This window comes from Giraffa tippelskirchi, chromosome 8, assembly GCF_054371585.1.
Source record: "Giraffa tippelskirchi isolate mGirTip1 chromosome 8, T2T-mGirTip1v1.2.pri, whole genome shotgun sequence".
In the NCBI taxonomy this organism is placed as follows: domain Eukaryota; kingdom Metazoa; phylum Chordata; class Mammalia; order Artiodactyla; family Giraffidae; genus Giraffa; species Giraffa tippelskirchi.
In genome coordinates, this window is record NC_137282.1 from 157536515 (window position 1) to 157559655 (window position 23141).

The following is a 23141-nucleotide window of genomic DNA, read 5'->3' on the forward strand; positions in this document are numbered from 1 at the left end:
AGGCTGCCGTCTTTGGGGTCGCACAGAGTCGGACACGACTGAAGCGACTTAGCAGCAGCAGCAGATAGAAGAAGATGCAAGAAACTGGGCTCATAAATTCTTCTGAAAATCTCTAACTATCTGAAGACCTGTTCTGCTAGTTTTTCCTGGAGATTCGAGTGCCTCATTCCTGATCTCCTCCCTTATCTCTTTTCAGGGCGTTGTCAGCTTTTTCTTTTATAGTATCTGAGTTTTCTGCTTTAAAATGTCTGTTCCCTGTCTCAGATTTGATTTTTTTTTTTTAAGTCTCATATCTTTTCTAAAAACTTTATGAGTGTCTTTGTTTGCACCTTTGGCTCACTTGGAATTGTTTTAATGTAAGATGTTTAGTACAGATCTAATTTTGTTTTTCCAGATGGCAACTGAGCTCTTCCAAACATTTATTGAAAAATCCATCCTTTTCCCACTGACCTAAAATACTAGCTTTATCATGTACAAAATTTCTCTATATACTTGGATTTATTTCTAGACTTTCATTTTTGTTCCATCTATCAGTTCATGTGTCAGCACCACACTATTTTTGTTTTCTTTAACTCTACAATATGCTTCAGGTTCTGCTAAGATAGGTCTTTGCTTTTTACTCATTTTCAGTTTTTTCCTGATTAATCCTGAATGTGTGTTATTCCAGAAGAACTTTAAAATCAGCTTCCTAATTCTAAAAGTATCACTGGTTCTGTTTTCATTGAAATCATGTTACATTTATAAACAAATTTAGGGGATATCGAGAGATTTTAATGTTTTCTTTTACTAAGAAATTTGACTTTGGAAAGATGTGTAATATGTCTTTTTTAGCATCTGTGGATATGCATGTGATTCCTTTGGTTCTAAATACATGAAGATTATATTCAAATATTTCCTAACACATTTTCTTTGACTTTCTGGAGTTAATGGCACTTAGTTATGATCTCTCATTTTTTTAATATGCTACTTAATTCCGTGTTTATTTTTTCGGGCTCCGGAATCACTGCAGATGGTGATTGCAGCCATGAAATTAAAAGATGCTTACTCCTTGGGAGGAAAGTTATGACCAACCTAGACAGCATATTAAAAAACAGAGACATTACTTTGCCAACAAAAGTCTGTCTAGTCAAGGCTATAGTTTTTCCAGTAGTCATGTATGGATGTGAGAGTTGGACTGTGAAGAAAGCTGAGCGCCGAAGAATTGAAGCTTTTGAATTGTGGTGTTGGAGAAGACTCTTGAGAGTCCCTTGGACTGCAAGAAGATCCAACCAGTCCATCCTAAAGGAGATCAGCCCTGGGTGTTCATTGGAAGGACTGATGTTGAAGCTGAAACTCCAATCCTTTGGCCACCTCATGCGAAGAGCTGACTCATTGGAAAAGACCCTGATGCTGGGAAGGATTGGGGACAGGAGGAGAAGGGGACGACAGAGGATGAGATGGCAGGATGGCATCATCGACTCGATGGACATGGGTTTGGGTAAACTCTGGGAGTTGGTGATGGACAAGGAGGCCTGGCATGCTGCGATTCATGGGATCACAAAGAGTCGGACACGACTGAGTGAACTGAACTGAACTGAATTCCATGTCTTAATCTTTTATTAGAATTATGTCATCAATATTGTGAGTAAAATTGATATGTGCTTTTCTCTTTAGAACTGTGTTTAACTTACTTTTGTGGGTTTTGTTTATTTTTTGCTAATTAACATTGTGTTGGCTTTATACAAAATATTTAGAAGCTATCTTATTTGGATTTTTCTTTTCTTTCAGCGTTTGGTGAAATTCAACTGTAAAACTGCTGTCAATGCTTTAGGGAAGCAGCTCTTTGTCCATTTTCTTCTATGCAGTGTGTTTTTTTCTATGGCAATTGGTCCCTTTAGATATTTTTTTCTCTTCCTAATTTTTTTCTGTAATTCTTTTATTTGGCTTGTTTTTATCTGGTACAATTTTTAAAAATAATTTGCAGTGTTAATAACACCTCTTTTGTAAATCTTTTAACTTCTCCAACACATTGCTTATTTTGTGAATTCACTTGTTTTATCTTAATTATAGTTGCTAATCATTCTATATTTTTCCCAGTTAACAAGCTGTTAGATGTATTTATCAGTTCCCTTTTTTTCTTTATATTAATTCACTTTTTTCTTTTATCATTATCAGTTATTTCTTCTGCTTTTCTTTGAGTTGTTTTGTTATTTTCTGTAAATTTTGTTCTAGCTCCTTGATTCATTCATTTGTATTTCTTCTTGTTTCTTCTGTATTGGCAGGTGATTTCTTTACCACTGAGGCACCTGGGAAGCCCTCTTCTTGTTTCTTAATGTAAGTATGTAACTTTGAATTTGTGGTGAGCACTGCTTAGATTGTACCCTGTAGCTTTTGATGAGTAATGTTCTATTAACATTTACTATTGTTATCATCTAGAAATTCTGCCAGTTTACTTTTGATTTCTACTTTGAAGTCATTTAAAAGAGATTCTTTTTATAACTTTCAAAGGGAGGCAGTTCTATATTTGTTAGCATTTCATAGTTTAATTACAGTGTAGTCAAAGATTATTATCTATACCATTTCCACTTTGAAGGATATACTGATGTTTTCTTTGTAGTCTAGTATATGGTTAATTTTGGAAAGTGAGTACACAGTAAAAGAAGGTGTATTCTCTGTTTTGGGGTTTCCCTGGTGACTCAGACAGTAAAGAATCTGCAATGCAAAGGAACTGGGTTTGACCCCTGAGTTGGGAAGATCCCCTGGAGAAGGGATTGGCTACCCACTCCAGTATTCCTACCTTGAGAATTCCATGGACAGGGGAGCCTGGCAGGCTGCAGTCCATGGAATCGCAAAGAGTCAGACACAACTGAGGGACTAACACTTTTACTTTTTTCACTTTTCTCTGTTTTTAGGGAATAGTGTGGTCTACATGAATAAGATCTAACATATTTATTACATTACTAAAGGTGATCTATAATCTGACATTTTTGTCCACAAGATCAGTTCAGCTCAGTTCAGTCACTCAGTCATGTCCAACTATTTTCAACCCCATGGACTGCAGCACACCAGGCTTTCCTGTCCATCACCAACTCTCCAAGCTTACTCAGATTCATGTCCATCAAGTCAGTGATGCCATCCAACCATATCATCCTCTGTCATCCCCTTCTCCTCCCGCCTTCAATCATTCCTAGCATCAGGGTCTTTTCCAATGAGTCAGTTCTTCACATCAGGTAGCCAAAGTATTGGAGTTTCAGCTTCAGCATCAGTCCTTCCAATGAATATTCAGGACTGATTTCCTATAGGATGGACTGGTTGGATCTCCTTACAGTCTAAGGGACTCTCAAGGGTCTTCTCCAACACCACAGTTCAAAAGCATCAATTCTTCAGCCCTCAGCTTTCTTTATACCCCAATTCTCACATCCATACATGACTACTGGAAAAACCATAGCTTTGACTAGATGGACCTTTGTTGGCAAAGTAATGTCTCTGCTTTCTAGTATGCTGTCTAGATTGGTCATAGTTTTTCTTCCAAGGAGCAAGTGTCTTTTAATTTCATGGCTGCAATAGCCATCTGCAGTGATTTTTGGAGTCCAGGAAAATAAAGTCTCTCACTGTTTCATTCTTTCCCCATCAATTTGCCATAAATTGATGGGACCAGATGCCATGATCTTAGATTTCTGAATGTTGAGTTTTAAGCCAACTTTTTCACTCTCTTTTTTCACTTTCATTAAGAAGCTCTTTAGTTCTTCTTCACTTTCTGCCATAAGGGTGGTGTCATCTGCATATCTGAGGTTATTGATGTTTCTCCCAGCAATCTTGATCCCAGCTTGTGCTTCATTCAGGCTGGCATTTCGCATGACGTACTCCGCATATAAGTTAAATATGCAGGATGACAATATACACCCTTGACATGCTCCTTTTCCTATTTGGAACCAGTCTGTTGTTCCATGCCCAGTTCTAACTGTTGCTTCCTGACCTGCATATAGGTTTCTCAGGAGGCAGGTCAGGTGGTCTGGTATTCCCATCTCTTGAAGAATTTTCCACAGTTTGTTGTGATCCACACAGTCAAAGGCTTTGGCGTAGCCAATAAAGCAGAAGTAGATGTTTTTCTGGAACTCTCTTGCTTTTTCGATGATCCAACAGATGTTGGCAATTTGATCTCTGGTTCCTCTGCCTTTTCTAAATCCAGCTTGAACATCTGGAAGTTCATGGTTCACATACTGTTGAAGCTTGTCTTGGAGAATTTTGAGCATTACTTTGCTAGCCTGTGAGATGAATGCAATTGTGCGGTAGTTTGAGCATTCTTTGACATTGCCTTTCTTTGGGACTGGAATGAAAGCTGACCTTTTCCAGTCCTGTGGAACCAGATCAGCCATAGGCTATACATTAGGTTTCACTAGACCATGCTGCATAACAAAGAAACTTCAAATCACATTGGTTTAAACAACACATCTTACTTCTTGCTGGTATTGCCTGAATGCTGCATCCCCATTGTGGTTCCCCTGGGATCTGCCTGGTTCAGCCCAGCCCAGCTCCACAGTCTTCTCACTCCAGATACAGGGCTGATCGAGTAGCTACTCTGGGTTCACGCTATCGTCATGTTTCAGGGTAGGAAGCAGGGCCACCAGCAGGAAACTTGCCTTGTGTACAAAATTTAAGAGGACTTAAAAAAAAAAACTCAGTGATCAGGATAAATGAATTTTCTAATGCAATATTTTTAAAAATCAAAATTAATACCGAAATCCATGATGAACAAATATCAAAGTTTTTTAATGAAAAGAGAATATGACGCTGCACTTGCATGACCATGCTTCCCCCACCCCACCCTCCCTCTGGTCCTGGTAGAACAAGAGTTGCAGGGTCAAACCATGCAAGTGCATTTAAAGTTTATGCTCCGATGGTCCATGAAACATGTATGTGTATGTGTGTTAGTCACTCAGTTGTGTCCGACTCTTTGCAACCTCAAGGACTGTAGCTCGCCAGGCTCATCTGTCCATGGCATTCTCCAGGCAAGAATACTGGAGTGGGTTGCCATTCTCCAGAGGATCTTCCCAACCCAGGGATCAAACCTGGGTCTACGGCATTGCAGGCAGATTCTTTACTGTCTGAGCTACGAGGGAAGCCCATGTCACATATACTCACATTCTTTTGAACAGAGGAGGTTGTGTGGTCAAAACAAAAGTGAACAGGATAAGAGGTAGTCTGCCTAAAGGAAAGAATGACAAAGGAAAGGTGGGTGGAGGCAACAGATGATATGAACACATAACGCAGTTCAGCACAGGTGGAGTGAGATCTGTCTCCTACTAGTGATATACTGCTGCTGCTAAGTCGCTTCAGTCGTGTCCGACTCTGTGCAACCCCATAGATGGCAGCCCACCAGGCTCCGCCGTCCCTGGGATTCTCCAGGCAAGAACACTGGAGTGGGTTGCCATTTCCTTCTCCAGCGCATGAAAGGAGTCCGACACGACTGAGCGACTAGTGATATATTTGTGCCTATTTCTCTCTCTTCTTTTTTTTTTTCAGTTTGGGCTTTATGAACTTTGATTCTGTATTTTTGATGAATAGATATTGAAATATATTGGATTTTAATTATGATTCTACTTTTTAATTTAAAATGTCTTAATATGTATTATTAAGTGATGGACAGGGAAGCCTGGCGTGCTGCAGTCCATGGGGTCACAAAGAGTCAGGCACAACTGAGCGACTGAACTGAACTGAACTGAATGTAAAGGTCATGACTTGACTAGTAGAAATACTAACTTTTTTGTTGTTTGTATTTGCCAAGTATATCTTGTGTGCATGCTAAGTCATGTCCTACTTTGTGACCCCATGGGCTATTGCCCACCAGGCTCCTCTGTTCATGGGATTTTCCAGGCAAGAATACTAGAGTGGGTTGCCATTTCTTCCTCCAGGGAATCTTCTCGACCCAGGGATCAAACCCGCGTCTCCTATGTCTCCCGCCTTGGCAGGTGGATTCTTAACCACTGTGTCACCTGGGAAGCCCCTTTAAGTATATCTTGGTTCTTTCTTTTCAACTTTTATGAATCATTTTGTTTTAGGGATTCTCTTGCTGAATTTAACTTTTTGATCCAATTTGAGATTCTTATTTTAATAGGGGAATTTAGACAATTTCTGTTTGTTGATTTAATAGGTATGTGGTAGCAGTTGTATTGAAGTTGTATTATTATTTATATTTTTGTTGCTTCTTTTAATATAGTAATTGGCATGGTTTGTTTCCTTTGTTTTTTTTATGTGTCCCATATACTTTGAAACAGTTGCTTCTGTTTTTATTTTTCATGATAATCTCTATCACCAACATTGCTAGACACTTCATCTGTTTACAATGTATCTATTGACCCACTCTAAGCAACCCTAATATTATATACGTTTACTTTCTCCCATCTCCTCTTTTCCATCAAATTCTTCCTCCTCTTCTCCATCAGGTTACAGTATATGATGTGTTTTCTACTCTTTACCCTCTAAACCCCAAAAGGATGGTATCTGGAGATTGGGCCTTTGGGAGGTAATTAGGTTGTGAGGGTGGAGACCTCATGAATGGAATTAGTGCCCTTATAAGAGGAGGCACAAGACAAACGATCTCCTTCAGCTGTGTGAGGATACAACTGGAAGGTGGCCATCTACAAACCATGAAGAAGCCCTTCAGCAGACATGGAATCTTGCTGCCACCTTGAACTTGGACTTCACAGTCTCCAAAACACTAAGAAATGCTGTCGTTTAAGATACGCAGTGTATGACACCGATCGTAGCAGCCCTCGCTGACTACAATTGACCGCCATCCAGATGCCAGGGTGACACCTGGCTGGTGTGTGTGCTGGAAAGGCTCCAAGAAGCACCACAAAGGACGTGAACTACAACCCTCAGAAGGATGATCTGAACTTTGTGCCCTGAGCTAGACCACAGGGATTGCTTACTTTAAAATAAAAAAGCCATCATTATCCATAAAATTTTAAACAAAACGCAGTTTTACAATACTTAAAATGCCCAGGAAATAATCCAATATTACTGGACATATGAAAAGCCAGGAAAATTTCAGTTTTCATGGGAAAAAAAGACAATCAACAGGTATCAACTCCAAGATGACACATATGTTGTAATTATCTGACAAAGGTTTTAAAGAAACTCTTATAAAAATGCTTAAGTAAGGAATTGAAGACAATCTCAACAAAGAAATGGAAACTGTAAAAAAGAGTTAAGTGGAAATTTCTAAACTGAAAAATACAATAGCATTCATTGGTTGCAACAAAGATTCCACTCTGGTATGAGATGCTGATAGTGGGGAAGTCTATGGTGTTGAGGGGAAGAAACATATAGGAACTCCATACTTAGTGCTTAATTTTGCTGTGAACTTAAAACTGCTCTAAAAAGATAAAATCTATTGAAAACACATATCCTCAGAGAAAAACGTGATCTGAAAGGATACATATACCCCAGTGTTCATGGTAGCACTACTTACAGTAGCCAAAGCATAGAAGCAACCTCAATGTCCATCAACAGAGGAATGGATAAAGAAAATGTGGTATATGTATATACAATGCAGTATTAGTCAGCCATTAAAAAGGATGAAACAGTGCCATTTGGAGCAACATGGATGGACCTATTTTCATATTGAGTGAAGTAAGTCAGAGAAGGAGAAATATTGTATGACATCCCTCATATGTGGAATCTAAAAAGAAATGATACAAATGAACTTACTTACAAAACAGAAAGATACTCACAGACTTAGAGAGCTGAACTTATGGTTGCCAGGGGAAGGATGGGGGAAAAAGATAGTTAGGGAGTTTGGGATGGACATGTACACACTACTATATTTAAAATGGGTAACCACCAGAGACCTATTGTATAGCACATAGAATTCTGTTCAATGTTATGTGGCAGACCAGAAGGGAGGGGTATTTGGGGGAGAATGGATACATGTATATATGTAGGTGAGTCCCTTTGCTGTTCACTGAAAACTATCACAGCATTGTTTGTTAATAGGCTACACCCCAATACAAAATAAAAAGTTCACAAAATACATATCCAAAAAGTATAATAATCAAAATTAAGAACTTACTGGATGGGTTCAATAGCAGAAAGTTTATAGCATATCTATCCATACGCACAGAAGATTGCCAGGAGAAATATCAACAACCTCATACAAATGTCCTTCAATGGGTGAATGGATGAATGAGTTGTACCACAAAGTATGTGCAAACTAAACAGTCAAATACTATTCAGTAATACAAAGTAATAACAAAACTACTGGTATACTCAAACAACTTGAATGAAGCTTAAAGGCATTGTGTGAGTTGGGGGGGAGGGGAGCCAGTCTCAAAAGTTTGCATATTGTATGGTTCCAGAGCTCCATGTTTTAGTCAGAACCCCAAAAAGGAGAGCCCCAGGAAACTGAAGACAAAAATATAGTGACTGAAAACTGATTTGTTCTCAGCAGTTGGGGTGAAGGGTAGCTTTGACTAAAAGAGGATAACACAGGGAATTGGGGGAGGTGATAGAATTATTCTGTATTTTCATTGTGGTGGTGCTCACATGAATTAAAATGCATAAATGCATTAAAATGTGTAAAAATGTGCATCAAAAAGTTCAATATGAGCACATCTTAAAATACAGGTTTTTTTTGACAAAATCAGTGAGCCACATTTTCTTCACTGAGGAGTTTCAGTTTTTTCTCTATTGTCCTGGAATGGACTGTGGCTAAGAAAAGCTAACTTTCTCGTTTTCATAGGTACCTAATATTTTTGCTTGGGTGCCCACAGAATTATTTTCTTATCTGTGAAGTCCAGTAATTTTACCAGAAAGCATCTCAGACGTCTAAGACAAGAAGCAACAGTTAGAACCAGGCTTGGAACAATAGACTGGTTCAAAATTGGGAAAGGAGTACGTCAGTTGTCAAAGGAGTACATATATTGTCACCCTGCTTATTTAATTTATATCCAGAGTGCATCATGCAAAATGCTGGGCTGGATAACTCACAAGCTGGAATCAAGATTGCCAGGAGAAATTTCAACAACCTCAGAGACACAGATGATAACACTTTAATGGCAGAAAGTGAAGAGCAACTAAAGAGTCTCTTGATGAGGGTGAAAGAGGAGAGTGAAAAGGCTGGCTTAAAACTCAACATTCAAAAAACTAAGATCATGGCATCCGGCCCCATTACTTCATGGCAAATAGATGGGGAAAAAGTGAAAACAGTGACAGATTTTATTTTCTTGGGCTCCAAAATCACTTTGAACAGTGACTTCAGCCATGAAATTAAAAGACACTTGCTCCTTGGAAGAAAAGCTATGACAAACTTAATGTATTCAAAAGCAGAGACATCACTTTGCCGACAAAGGTCTGTACAGTCAAAGCTATGGTTTTCCAGTAGTCGTGTACAGATGTGAGAGTTGGACCATAAAGAAGGCTGAGCACTGAAGAACTGATGCTTTTGAATTGTGGTGCCAGAGAAGACTCTTGAGAGTCCCTTGGACAGTGAGGAGATCAAACCAGTCAATCCTAAAAGAAATCAACCCTAAATATTTATTGGAAGGACTGATGCTGAAACTGAAGTTCCAATACATTGGCCACTTGATGCAAAGCCAACTCATTGAAAAAGACCCTGATGCTGGGAAAGATTGAGGGCAGGAGGAGAAGGGGGTGACAGAGGATGAGATGGTTGAATGGCATCACTGACTCAGTGGACATGTGTTTGAGCAAACTCCGGGAGATAGTGAGGAAAGCCTGCTGTGCTGCAGTTCGTGGGGTCACAGAGTCAGACACCACTTAGCGACTGAACAACAACAATCTCAGAGTTAATCATTTTGAATTAGTGTTTTCCTAAGACATATAGGTTTAAGTCTTTGCTTATTCCTCTGAAGTGCAGTTTCAAATTATCTTTTTTGAATATTTCTCCTCTCCCATTTGTTTTGGTCTCTTCTTGGAAGGTAAGTAATATATTGGATCATATTTGTCTGTCTTCCTTGGCTGTCATTTCTCTTTTGATACTTTTGGACTGTTCGTTTCACTTTCATTGTGCTCACTAATTAATTAAAGGACATTATTCTGCCCTTCACTGTGTCTGCAGAAGGGTTCATTATGTTTCATGCCACTTCCATTGTGCCTTCACTCTGGATTTCTCTTCTTCTTTCCAAGGTCTGCCAGTTCCTACGTCCTCTCGTTCTGTTGTCTTGACATATATTCTCCAAGCTCTTATTTCTCAACTTCAAGCTCTATGTTTCATCAGCTTTTTAGAGTCCAGTTCAATATTATTAAGGCCTGGAAGACCATATGTCAGCTGGTCACCCTTTTTCTCTCTCTCTGAACTCTCTGCCTTCTGCTCTTTATCTGCTGCATTTCAGCAACCCTGACCTTCTTGCTGTTCCTTCCACTCTCCAACACGCTCCATCTCAAGGTCCTTGTAGTCACTGACCTCTCTGCCTGGAACACCCCACCCCAGAGGTCTGCATAGCTTGCTTCTCAATAAACTGCCCTTAAAGAAATCTACCCAATGCCAACCCACAGTATAGATCTTCCATTATATCTTAATAGTGTTCCTACCATTGAAGACTTCAGCATTGGTTTAAGAGAATAATATGTACATTGGAAACAGTAAGAAGACAATTAACAACCTGTGACTGAGTATACACTAGCATTATATAATTGTGTATACATATATATGAGAAATCTGTATGCAGGTCAAGAAGCAACAGTTACAACCAGACACGAAACAACAGACTGGTTTCAAATCAGGAAAGGAGTACGTTAAGGTTCTATACTGTCACCCTGCTTGTTTAACTTATATGCAGAGTACATCATGAAAAATGCCAGGCTGGATAAAACATAAACTGGGATCAAGACTGCCAGGAGAAATATCAATAACCTCAGATATGCAGATGACACCACCCCTATGGCAGAAAGTGAAGAAGAGCTAAAGAGCCTCTTGATGAAAGTGAAAGAGGAGAGTGAAAAAGTTGGCATAAAGGCAACATTCAGAAAACTAAGATCATGGCATCCGGTCCCATCATTTCATGGCAAATTGATGGGGAAACAATGCAAACAGTGAGAGACTTTATTTTGGGGGGCTCCAAAATCACTGTAGACGGTGACTGCAGCCATGAAATTAAAAGACGCTTGCTCCTTAGAAGAAAAGCTATGACCAACCTACACAGCATATTAAAAAGCAGAGACATTACTTTGCCGACAAAGGTCTGTCTAGTCAAAGCTATGGTTTTTCCAGTAGTCATGTATGGATGTGAGAGTTGTACTACAAGGAAAGCTGAGCGCTGAAGAACTGATGCTTTTGAACTGTGGTGTTGAAGAAGAGTCTTGAGAGTCCCTTGGACTGCAAGGGGATCCAACCAGTCCATCCTATAGGAAATCAGTCCTGAATATTCATTGGAAGGACTGATGCTGAAGCTGAAACTCCAGCACTTTGGCCCCCTGATGTGAAGAACTGACTCATTGGAAAAGACCCTGATGCTGGGAAAGATTGAAGGCAGGAGGAGAAGGGGATGAAAGAGGATGATATGGTTGGATGGCATCACTGACGCGATGGATGTGAGTTTGAGTAAGCTCTGGGAGTTGGTGATGGACAGGGAGGCCTGGCGTGTTGCAGTCCATGGGGTCACGAATAGACAAGACTGAGTGAGTGAACTGATCGGATATATGTGAGTGTATTATGTGCACATATAAAATATGATACATAATATAATACATAATAATATATGTTATACATGTATATAATATCAATAGTATTTTAATATGTATTCTATGTAACATGTATATAATATATATGTATTATATATTATAGGAATAGTATATTGTATATATTTTATGTGTTACATAATGTTTGAGTATACTTAGGAAATGTATTACATATATATATATGCTCTTTTATATATGCATACAATGCAAGTGTGTACTCAGTTACAGACATATATATATATATACACCATACATATATATATTCCATAAATGCTGATGGTTTTATAAGAATAGGACAGGATGAATCAGAGCCTTCTTCAGAACCAAAGCCATGTGACCCAGTTGCAAGTTTGAGAGAAGGTCGTATTATGTAGGGCACTCTACTTCCTCTCTCAACTCCTCCATCTCTCCTGATGATCAAAGGAGTGGAAGACTGTGTCTTAAAATCAAGCTAACAGATACTGATTGAGAAAGGAGTGAATTGGGCAATGGGTGAACAGATGTCATCTTTCAGAATCAGGCCAAGAGTTCGGTGTAACCAGTGAGTTGCACAACCAAATGCAACTTCCTCTCTGCAACCAGGCAGGGCACATTTTTTTCTTCTCAGAGTCTGGGCTCTGGGGGAGCCTCCTCTTTTATTGCAACCTCCTTATATTTGTCCTGGATTTCCAAGCTCAAAGAAAGTGCAGGTTAGTGTTTCACTGTGAAATATGGTGCACAAAATGCAATAGAAGGATGAATAAAGAATTTAATTTATTCCACGATGAAGATTAAACAGCAAAAAAAATCCGTGGTTCTTATGTACTAAAAGGCCCATTTTAAAAGATCTCATTTTAAGCAAAGTGACTTTTTTGTTAATGATCTTTTTTTTTTGTTTGGATGGAAACTCCAGGAAAGTTAAAATGGGGACAAATTAAAGATGACCCTTTTCCCCTTTGCTTGTCCTTCTTCCTCTCTGAAAATCTGAACATGATGTGAATAGTTTATTAAGCATTTTAAAATCATGTTTATTCCTTTCTGTTCTTTGTAAGCCTTTGGAAAACAAGGCCATTTCCTTCTCGTGTATACTGAGGTATGAGATAAAAGGAGGAAAAAAATAAAGCCATGTACTTAAATGGCTTAATTAGAAATAGCTGAGTGGACCTCAGTTGGAAATTCACCAGTAAAAATTCCATCATTGCTTTGATGAGTAGCCAGTTAGGCCTTAGGTGTTAACGTATCTGGGAAAAAATTGATATATAATATGTATTTTAAAAACTTTTGTCAAAACACATGTCTAGTTTGAAGTCATCAAGGCTTTATGCCAACAAGATTGATATTCTATTTGAAATCAAAATGTTTTCTTTCACATTTTGGTATTTAAGACTACTTTGATAAATATTTGGTACACCTTTTAAAAATGCCCTCAGTGGTGCTAATGTTTATAATTTCAGGGTGGACTTGGCATTTGGAAATAGTCAGAAGTTGCTTGGTGTCACATCAGTTGAGTGAACAGCCTGGGAAGATACATATTCTGATAAAGAATGAGGTGTGTCATACGTAAGTGATGAAAACTTTGTCTGTGTAGTTTGGAGCTACGTGGTTTGGAAGAAAATTAAATTGATTTGTGGTCGTGGCAGTACCATTAGAAAAACAGTCTACCCTCCAGAGCACCTTCTCTGAAGGATAATATCATCCTGGGACTATAAATGGTAGTAGGTCATTAAAGTATATTGTCTGTCACTTTATAGTCACATCTCTTGAAATCTCTCATTAGCACTGGATTTGGTCTTTGACGAAGATTATATTATCGCCAAATTCCTTAGTCTATCCGTCTCTCTGGAGACTATTTTCTGTGTTTCAATATGCACACATAAGTGCTGTTTAAAAAGAAACAATAACAACATTTACTTTACCACATGTATAATTTATGTAGGACCACTTTTTCCTTTCTTCCACACCAAATTGTTCAAAGAAAAATATGTGACAACACGTAACTGAGCTCTTGCAAGGGGGCAGACACTGAGCTAAGCATTTTTAATATTATATTTCCAACCTTCCCTATAGGAGAGTGTTAGTATCCTCACATTAAGGATAAGGTTACCAAGAATATTGGTTTACTGGAGCTGCCATAACAAAGTACCACAAAATGGGTGGCTTCAAGCAACAAAAATGTATTTTCTCACAGTTCAGGAGGCTAGAAGTCCAAAATCGAGAAGTCATCAGGGCTGTGTCCTCTCATGTTCCTGGGAGAGAATCTGTCCTGTGCCTTTCTCCTAACTTCCAGGGTTGCCAGCCAACCTCAGCTTTCCCTGGCTTGCAGCTGCAGGTTAAGTCCAGTCTCTGCCTTCATCCTCACGTGGTTGTCTTCCCTGTGTGTGTCTCTCTCTTTGTGCTTTCCTCTTCTTATGAGGCCAGCAGTCATACTGGATTAAGGGCCCACCTGCTGTGGAATAACCTCATCTTTACTAGTTATATCTGCAAGAACGCTGTTTCTGAATAAGGTCACATTCTGAGGTTCTGGGAGGGATGTGAATTTGGCAGGATGCCGTTCAGTCCCTGCACGGAGACTTAGGTCAGCGTCTGTGTGTTAAGTTGCCTGGTCTGGGTGGAGCCAGGATTCAGGTGGAGTTGCCCCCAGAGCCTGTCCTCCCAGCTGCTTTATAATTCCGCCCGTGTCCTCTGGCTCACTGTCTCAGCTCCTTCCCTCCCTTATCTGTGTGATCTGGCTTCCAGTTCCAGGTGGCTATTGGTTATTAACTTTTCTCCTAAGGTCCTCATCTCGCTCCTTCACCCCCTGCCAGCACCGGTGACACTGTCCTCCTCCTTAAGCACCCTGCTGCCTCCCTTCTCTGATAACACAGTCTTTTAGTCTCACCTCTGTCTCAGATCACGCGTTTCCGCTTTCCTTGGCTCATTTTACTTGTGCTATGCCCTCCGTGTGGGTGCCTGCCAGCTTTCGTTTCTCTGCTCTCTCCTTCACATTCCTTCCGTGATGAAGCCTCCCTCATGCTCTTGGCTTCAGCTGTAGCCTCTGTGTCACTGACGACTAAATCTGCGTCAGTCTACTTCTCCACACTGTGCTTCTCTGCTTCCCTAAGCTCCAGCCTCATATCTCCCAACTCCTTTCGACAAGAATTTCTACTGTCGTCTCTGACTCAGGTTGCTCAAGATCAGGTGGTTTTTCTTTCTTGGAAAGTGCTTATTGATCCTCCTTAACACTGCCATCATCACCTCGTGGAAGAATCGCTACGGCAATGCCCTAGTTACCGTGACAGACTCCAGTCTTCACCCTTCCCAAGCACCTTCCATGACCTTGCTCAGCTAATCCCCCCAAACCAGTTTTTATCCTGTTTCCCTCTTCTCAGCAATTCCCTATGTTCTTCATGTTTAAAATTCTTCTCTTTTTTCCACCATGCTCTCCTAGTACTCTTTCCTATGACTTCCAACGCTAGTAAGGTTAACTGCTCCTCTTCAAAACTAAATGCATTCTCATCTCCATACTTCGGCTTATGTTGTCTACTTGGCCATTTATCCTTTCAAATCCTGTCTCTTCCTTCAGGTCCCAAAGCTAATCCAACTCTCTAGGAAGTTCTCTCTGACTATTTCAGCTTCAGTTCATTTCAATGGAGCTCAAAGATGGGAATGACAAAAAAAGTTGTCAGAAATGCAAGATGCACACTCTTTCTTTGTATCCTCTGTTCTTAGCTGCTTTGTTTACTTTTTTTCCCCCCATTTCTCACCCCTGCATCTCAAGACTTCTAAAAATCAGCACTCACATCCCTGCACAGTGTCATGATTTGTTACTGTTGTTCTGGGTCTCTTCCTAACTACCTTACCAGGTAAAGGAGGGCAAAGGCCACGTCTCATCTTATGTTTCTATAACACCTATATCACCTAGCAACTGTTGACTGTTTCTTGAATAGGTTTTGTTTGATTCACCAATTTAATAAAGTTTCACAGTAGTTTGAGAATGTGAAGAAGCCAAGTTTCTAAAACCTAGTATGTTCTACAGATTGGTTTTCTAAACTAAAAATATTTCACCCAAGGTAGGACAGAGTCTGCAATATTAAAAGTAAAGACAGTTTTTAAGTTATGTGATGAAAAATTAATATTAGGACATTTTAAGTTTGTGTTACTTCTCTGTCTTTGGTTTTCTAGACATATCCTTCGAACTACACTAACCAATACAAATTACATTGGTAATACTGGAATTTTTTAATTTAGCAATGTGAGTGAATTTTGTCTTTAGTCACTAAAAATATGTCGTGTAAATTTATGACTCACCCAAGACAAATTTTTGAAAACAGAACTCATCGACATTCAGAGGCTAAAAAAACGGAAGTGCTTTATTCTCACAGTATTAAAATTAGTGACTACCTTGGGAATAATAGTAAGATAAATAATACTTGATTTCCTTTCTAAGAACAACACAAAGGGATTAGAGTTAAAAACTCATCTGAAGGAATCACTGAATATCAAATCCTATGCATTTTCTGACAATGTGCTCTCTCAGATCAAGAAAGTATACATGAAAGTTTGACACTGATATTTCAAAAGACCAGAGATGATCTAGGTAACAGTGCAGTCAGCCCCCTAGTGAGGAGCAGGGACACTACAAGTTTACAGCTAACATGGACCCTCAGAGGAGGGAATAGATGAGAGAAGGACTCCCGTCCTTGGGCAAAGCCAAAGGATACGCGGAACAGGAATGGGGTTTATGAACAGGGTTGGTTGTTTATAGGATAAAACTTCCCATTGTCCATATTCATTTCTGTGTTATTTGGGCTTCTTTTAACAAAAACTTGATTTGACAAGAAAAAAGTGAGAAGCTGGGTGTAGTGACTGAGGGGTTTCACAGAACCCAGAGGCAGGGCTGCACCTGGAGTTGTGAAAGGAAGTAAAACCAGCAGCTAACAGCTGGCAGAATCCAGGAAAAGCTCTTGGTTCACATCTGCTTCTCCTTTTTTTGCATTTCCTTCCATCTTCTTTCTCTCTGAAGACTCCATTTCTCTAGTCTTCAGTCCACAATGTGGGCTCGAGTTGCAGGCAAACTTCCTCTGGACTTAATTTTGGAATTCCTGATTGAGAGCATTATCGGCCCACTTTGTTCAGGTTGACAAAAGTTGAACAATCACTCGTGGCCTTGGAACAGATTTTCTACTGTAAATTTGGCTGCCTAGAGATGGCTTCTGTGGTTTTCCTTGTAACAGGATATTTAAAAATAATTTTGAAATGCTGTTTTGTGACCTGCCCTGAATTTCATCAGGGGCAAGAGAACAACTAAACACACAAAATAAATTTAAAGTAAGAGTTTAAAATAAAATGTTCCATGATTACTTCTCTGAGTCATGCTTGTTCAGTAGTACAGTTACATTTTGGATAGGGGAGGTTGGCATATACTCCAGAAATAGATGTCTGTTGGAAGTACAATCTGAATGTAGCTTACAATTAAAATTTATGTCTTCAGGAAATGCAATTACAAGTGTCATAAAAATATGTTTAAAGCTAATATTGTCATATTATAGGCAAACAATAATAATAATAAAATCTTGAAAAAATAAAATTACATGCAAAATAATATTAGGTTAAAAATACATCATACAATTTTCATGACACTAGATACAGAAGATTAGAAAGACCAACCCAAAAGGTTAATTTGGATGATTTCTGGGTTGTGTGATTGTGAGTAATTTTTGTTGACTTTATGATTTAACATGTGAGTTGTCATAAATGTAAAACTAGCTTTTGTAACTTAAAAGAGTCATTTTCTAAAAAGAAAAATTTGCAGTGGGAATATTATTTTAATAGTGGAAACAGTGCTTTGATTCTTTAGCCGCTGAGCCACAAGGGAAGCCCAATACTACGTTACTGATGTGTAAATAGAAAAGGAAAACATCAGATTAGTGTATTGAACAAGGGAAAAGCTGAAGAACATCCAGGTTCCTTTTGAATAAGCACTTCCCAGTTGAATATCTATTTATTCCAGTAACTTTCACTCTAGTATTCCTGTCGGGATAATCCTATGGACAGAGGAGCCTGGTGGGCTATGGTTCATGGGTTCGCAAAGAGCTGGACAAGACTGAGCATTCATTGAAGAGATTTTTGCTTGCCCCAGTGTATTGCTTTTCCAGTCCTGTGGCCACTGCTGAGTTTTCCAAATTTGCTGGCATATTGAGTACAGCACTTTCACAGCATTATCTTTCAGGATTTGAAATAGCTCAACTGGAATTCCATCACCTCCACTAGCTTTGTTCATAGTGATGCTTCCTAAGGCCTATTTGACTTCGCATTCCAGGATGTCTGCCTCTAGGTGAGTGATCACACCATCGTGCTTATCTGGGTTGTGAAGATCTTTTTTGTACAGTTCTTCTGTATATTCTTGCCACGTCTTCTTAATATTTTCTGCTTCTGTTAGGTCCATACCATTTCTGTCCTTTATTGAGCCCATCTTTGCATGAAATGTTCCCTTGGTATCTCTAATTTTCTTGAAGAGATCTCTAGAATTTCCCATTCTGTTGTTTTCCTCTATTTCTTTGCATTGATCACTGAGGAAGGCTTTCTTATCTCTCCTTGCTATTCTTTGGAACTCTGCATTCAAATGGATATATCTTTCCTTTTCTCCTTTGCTTTTCGTGTCTCTTCTTTTCACAGCTATTTGTAAGGCCTCCTCAGACAGCCATTTTGCTTTTTTGCATTTCTTTTTCTTGGGGATGGTCTTGATCCCTGTCTCCTGTACAATGTCATGAACCTCCATCCATAATTCATCAGGCACTCTGTCTATAAGATCTAGTCCCTTAAATCTATTTCTCACTTCCACTGTATAGTCATAAGGGATTTGATTTAGATCATACCTAAATGGCCTAGTGGTTTTCCCCACTTTCTTCAATATCAGTTTGAATTTGGCAATAAGGAGTTCGTGATCTGAGCCACAGTCAGCTCCCGTCTTCTTTTTGCTGACGTATAGAACTTCTCCATCTTTGGCTGCAAAGAATATAATCAATCTGATTTCGGTGTCGACCATCTGGTGATGTCCATGTGTAGAGTCTTCTCTTGTGTTGTGGAAGAGGGTGTTTGCTATGACCAGTGCATTCTCTTGGCAGAACTCTATTAACCTTTGCCCTGCTTCATTCTGCACTCCAAGGAAAAATTTGCCTGTTACTCCAGGTGTTTCTTGACTTCCTACTTTTGCTTTCCAATCCCCTATAATGAAAAGGACATCTTTTTTGGGTGTTAATTCTAGAAGGTCTTGTAGGTCTTCATAGAACTGTTCAACTTCAGCTTCTTTAGCGTTACTGGTCAGGGCATAGACTTGGATTACCATGATATTGAATGGTTTGCCTTGGAAATGAACAGAGATCATTCTGTCATTTTTGAGATTGCATCCAAGTACTGCATTTTGGACTCTTTTGTTGACTATGATGGCTACTCCACTTCTTCTAAGGGATTCCTGCCCACAGTAGTAGATATAATGGTCATCTGAGTTAAATTCACCGATTCCAGTGCATCTTAGTTCGCTGATTCCTAGAATGTCAATGTTCACTCGTCATCTCCTGTTTGACCACTTCCAGTTTGCCTTGAACATTCCAGGTTCCTATGCAATATTGCTCTTTACAGCATTGAACCTTGCTTCTATCACCAGTCCCATCCACAACTGGGTGTTGTTTTTACTTTGGCTCCATCCCTTCATTCTTTCTGGAGTTATTTCTCCACTGATCTCCAGTAGCATACTGAGCACCTACTGACCTGGGGAGCTCATCTTTCAGTGTCCTATCCTTTTGCCTTTTCATACTGTTCATGGGGTTCTCAAGGCAAGAATACTGAAGTGGTTTGCCATTCCCTTCTCCAGTGGACCACATTCTGTCAGACCTCTCCACCATAACCCGTCCATCTTGGGTGGCCCCACATGGCATGGTTTAATTTCATTGAGTTAGACAAGGCTGTGGTCCGTGTGATCAGATTGGCTAGTTGTCTGTGATTATGGTTTCAGTCTGTCTGCCCTCTGATGCCCTCTCTCAGTGCCTACCATCTTACTTGGGTTTCTCTTAACTTGGTCCTGGGGTATCTCTTCATGGCTGCTCCAGCAAAGCGCAGCCACCGCTCCTTACCTTGGACAAGGGGTATCTCCTCTTGGCCGCGCTTCCGTGCCGCTGTCACAGCTACCACACCGCCAAAGGTCAGTTTTCATTCCAATCCCAAAGAAAGGCAATGCCAAAGAATTGCACTCATCTCACGTGCTAGTAAAGTAATGCTTAAAATTCTCCAAGCCAGGCTTCAGCAATACGTGAACCATGAACTTCCAGATGTTCAAGCTAAATTTAGAAAAGGCAGAGGAATCAGAGATCAAATGCCAACATCTGATGGATCATCGAAAAAGCAAGAGAGTTCCAGAAAAATATCTATTTCTGCTTTATTGACGATGCCAAAGCCTTTGACTGTGTGGATCACAATAAACTGTGGAAAATTCTGAAACGGATGGGAACACCAGATGACCTGACCTGCACCTTGAGAAACCTGTATGCAGGTCAGGAAGCAACGGTTAGATCTGGACATGGAACAACAGACTGGTTCCAAATAGGAAAAGGAGTACGTCAAGGCTGTATATTGTCACCCTGCTTATTTAACTTACATGCAGAGTACATCATGAGAAATGCTGGGCCGGAGGAAGCACAAGCTGGAATCAAGATTGCTTGGAGAAATATCAATAACTTCAGATATGCAGACGACACCACCCTTATGGCAGAAGGTGAAGAAAAACTAAAGAGCCTCTTGATGAAAGTGAAAGAGGAAAGTGAAAAAGTTGGCTTAAAGCTCAACATTCAGAAAACTAAGATCATGGCATCTGGTCCCATCACTTTATGGCAAATAGATGAGGAAACAGTGGAAACAGTAGCTGACTTTATTTTTGGGGGCTCCAAAATCACTGCAGATGGTGATTGCAGCCATTAAATTAAAAGACGCTTACTCCTTGGAAGGAAAGTTATGACCAACCTAGACAGCATATTTAAAAGCAGAGACATTACTTTGTCAACAGAGGTCCGTCTAGTCAAGGCTATGGTTTTTCCAGTAGTCATGTATGGATGTGAGAGTTGGACTATAAAGAAAGCTGAGGGCTGAAGAATTGATGCTTTTGAACTATGGTGTTGGAGAAGACTCTTGAGATTCCCTTGGACTGCAAGGAGATCCAGCCAGTCCATCCTAAAGGAAATCAGTCCTGAATATTCATTTGAAGGACTGATGTTGAAGCTGAAACTCCAATACTTTGGCCACCTGATGCGAAGAACTGACTCATTGGAAAAGACCCTGATGCTGGGAAAGATTGAGGGCGGGAGAAGAAGGGGACAACAGAGGATGAGATGGTTGTATGGCATCACCGTCTCAATGGACATGGGTTTGGGTGGACTCTTGCAGTTAGTGATAGACAGGGAGGCCTGGCATGCTGCAGTTCATGGGGTCACAAAGAGTCAGACACGACTGAGCGACTAAACTGAACTGAACTGAAGTTGCTCTTAAGCTCCCTAGAATTCTCATGCAAACACCTTATGTTCTTTACTTCATTTTCTTGCCCTAGTCCACTGGCTGGGGCCTCCATCACAACATTAAAAGTAGACATCTTTGCCCTATGTCCAGTGTGAGAGGAAAAACACTTATTTTCTCACCAGTGAGCATTATATTAACTGTAAGATTTCCATAAATATCCTTCATCAGGTGGAGGAAGTTCCCTTCTATTTCTGGTTTACTTAGAATTTGTTTTAATACTATGAGAGTTTGTTTAATCTGTCAAGTGCTTTTTACACATCTATTGAGAATATCCTATGGTTTTGTTCCTTTAGTCTGTCACTATGAGTAATACTGATTGACTTTTGAATATGAAACCAACCTTGCATTCCTGGGATAAACTCTACTTTGTCATGGTATATCATTCTTTTAATATATTGCTGGATTCTACTTGTGAATATCTCATTAAGGAGTTTGCATCTATGGTCATAGAGGGTTTTTTTTTTTTGTAATTTGCTTTAAGAAAATAAAATTTACATTTTATTTAGAAAGATTAAAACACATTGTACAAAATTTTTCTCATCAAGATATCAGCAACAATTTCTGTATTATTCCTCTAAAAGAAAAAAGACCTCTGTTTTTCCCAGGTAACTTTTATAAATCAAGACAATGCAGTAGATATGGTCATGGAAAGAAAACTAATAGATGGTCAGTAACTTTGGCTACTGATTCTATCTTGACCATGAAACAAAAGTGTTCACTGTACACTTGCTAGGAAGACTATGACTCAGTTAAAGAATAAATTCAACAAATGATTATATTAATAAATAACATCCAGAAGTAGAACCACAGTAGATTGTTTTCTATTTGAACTTCAGTTTGCTTTTTTTCTTTACACTCACTTAATGGAGACAAAATCTACATTGCAGTCTGTCCTTGTTTGGTGAGCTCAAAGTTTCTTCTTGTTGGTAATTTTCTTAACTGCCCATTACAGATTTTTAATCACATACTGAAACACCTACTAGTCAGTGGTCAGTCCTGAGCTTTATTGCGGTATTTTATGAAATATATTCCTTCTCCCCACACCTCTGCAACATTTACTTCCTCAAAGAATTGACAGCTAATACCTCCTCATTTGATTTGTGGCAGTAGTAATGTTCTATTTTAAATGACTCAACTAAAATGTCCCCAGAGTATCACCAAGAGAAGTCACAGAGAAATGAAATGTTCTTTCAGTGCTGTCATCTGAAAGGAGAGGTCTGCAGAGAATAAAAGTTCAGAAAGTGGCCACTTAACAGGTAGTTTATCAACATTTAATGCATTCAGTGGAAGGGCCAGAAGCAAATATTCAGTGATTAAATGGCCTATATTCACCTTAGAGCTTTTCTTCCAAACATCAACTGTAAGGATAAAACCAATTTTTAAAACTTCTACTAGATATTTTCAGTGGTTTTTAAAAAGTACTTGGAGGAAACTCTGGCTTAACTGTATAGTTTGATATGTGTCTCTACCATTAAATTAAGATCATATTTTATATCAAGGATTATGTTAAGTTATTTGACCTTTGGTCTGTTGAAATATTTCTTATTCATGCTTAAGATGCTGTCATCTAATTTCACTGCTCTCATTCTCAAACTTCATCAAGGAAGAATATGTAGGATCTTCAGCCATGCATGCGTGTGTGTGTTAGTCACTCAGTGGTGTCCGACTCTTTGCAACCCCATGAACAGTAGCCCGCCAGGCTTCTCTGTCCATGGAATTCTACAGGCAAGAATACTGGAATGGATTGCCATTCCCTTCTCCAGAGGATCTTCCTGACCCAGGGATTGAACTCTGGTCTCCTGCATCTCAAGCAGATTCTTTATGATTTGAGCTACAGGGAAGTCCTTCAGCCATGCATAAATAATAAGAAAAAATTTGAAGTGAGACAGATAGGGGGCTTTTTACATGGTTAATGGTCGCCCTGTCTTTCCCTCTGTGTTTTG

General features: G+C 39.4%; 1 protein-coding gene across 20 annotated transcripts in view; it reads left to right on the forward strand.

Moving 5' to 3' along the window:
- Positions 1 to 23141, forward strand: part of NEDD9 (neural precursor cell expressed, developmentally down-regulated 9) — a 288025-nt gene that overhangs the window by 1328 nt on the left and 263556 nt on the right. For 10 of the 20 annotated variants that reach the window (XM_081523819.1, XM_081523809.1, XM_081523814.1 and 7 more), the window contains exons 2-3: positions 2262 to 2313; positions 13113 to 13207. The gene's annotated coding sequence lies outside the window, so the exon portion shown is untranslated. Of the gene's footprint in view, positions 1 to 2261; positions 2314 to 13112; positions 13219 to 23141 lie in introns of all 20 variants that reach the window. The other 10 variants (XM_081523805.1, XM_081523808.1, XM_081523803.1 and 7 more) reach the window with 2 other exon arrangements.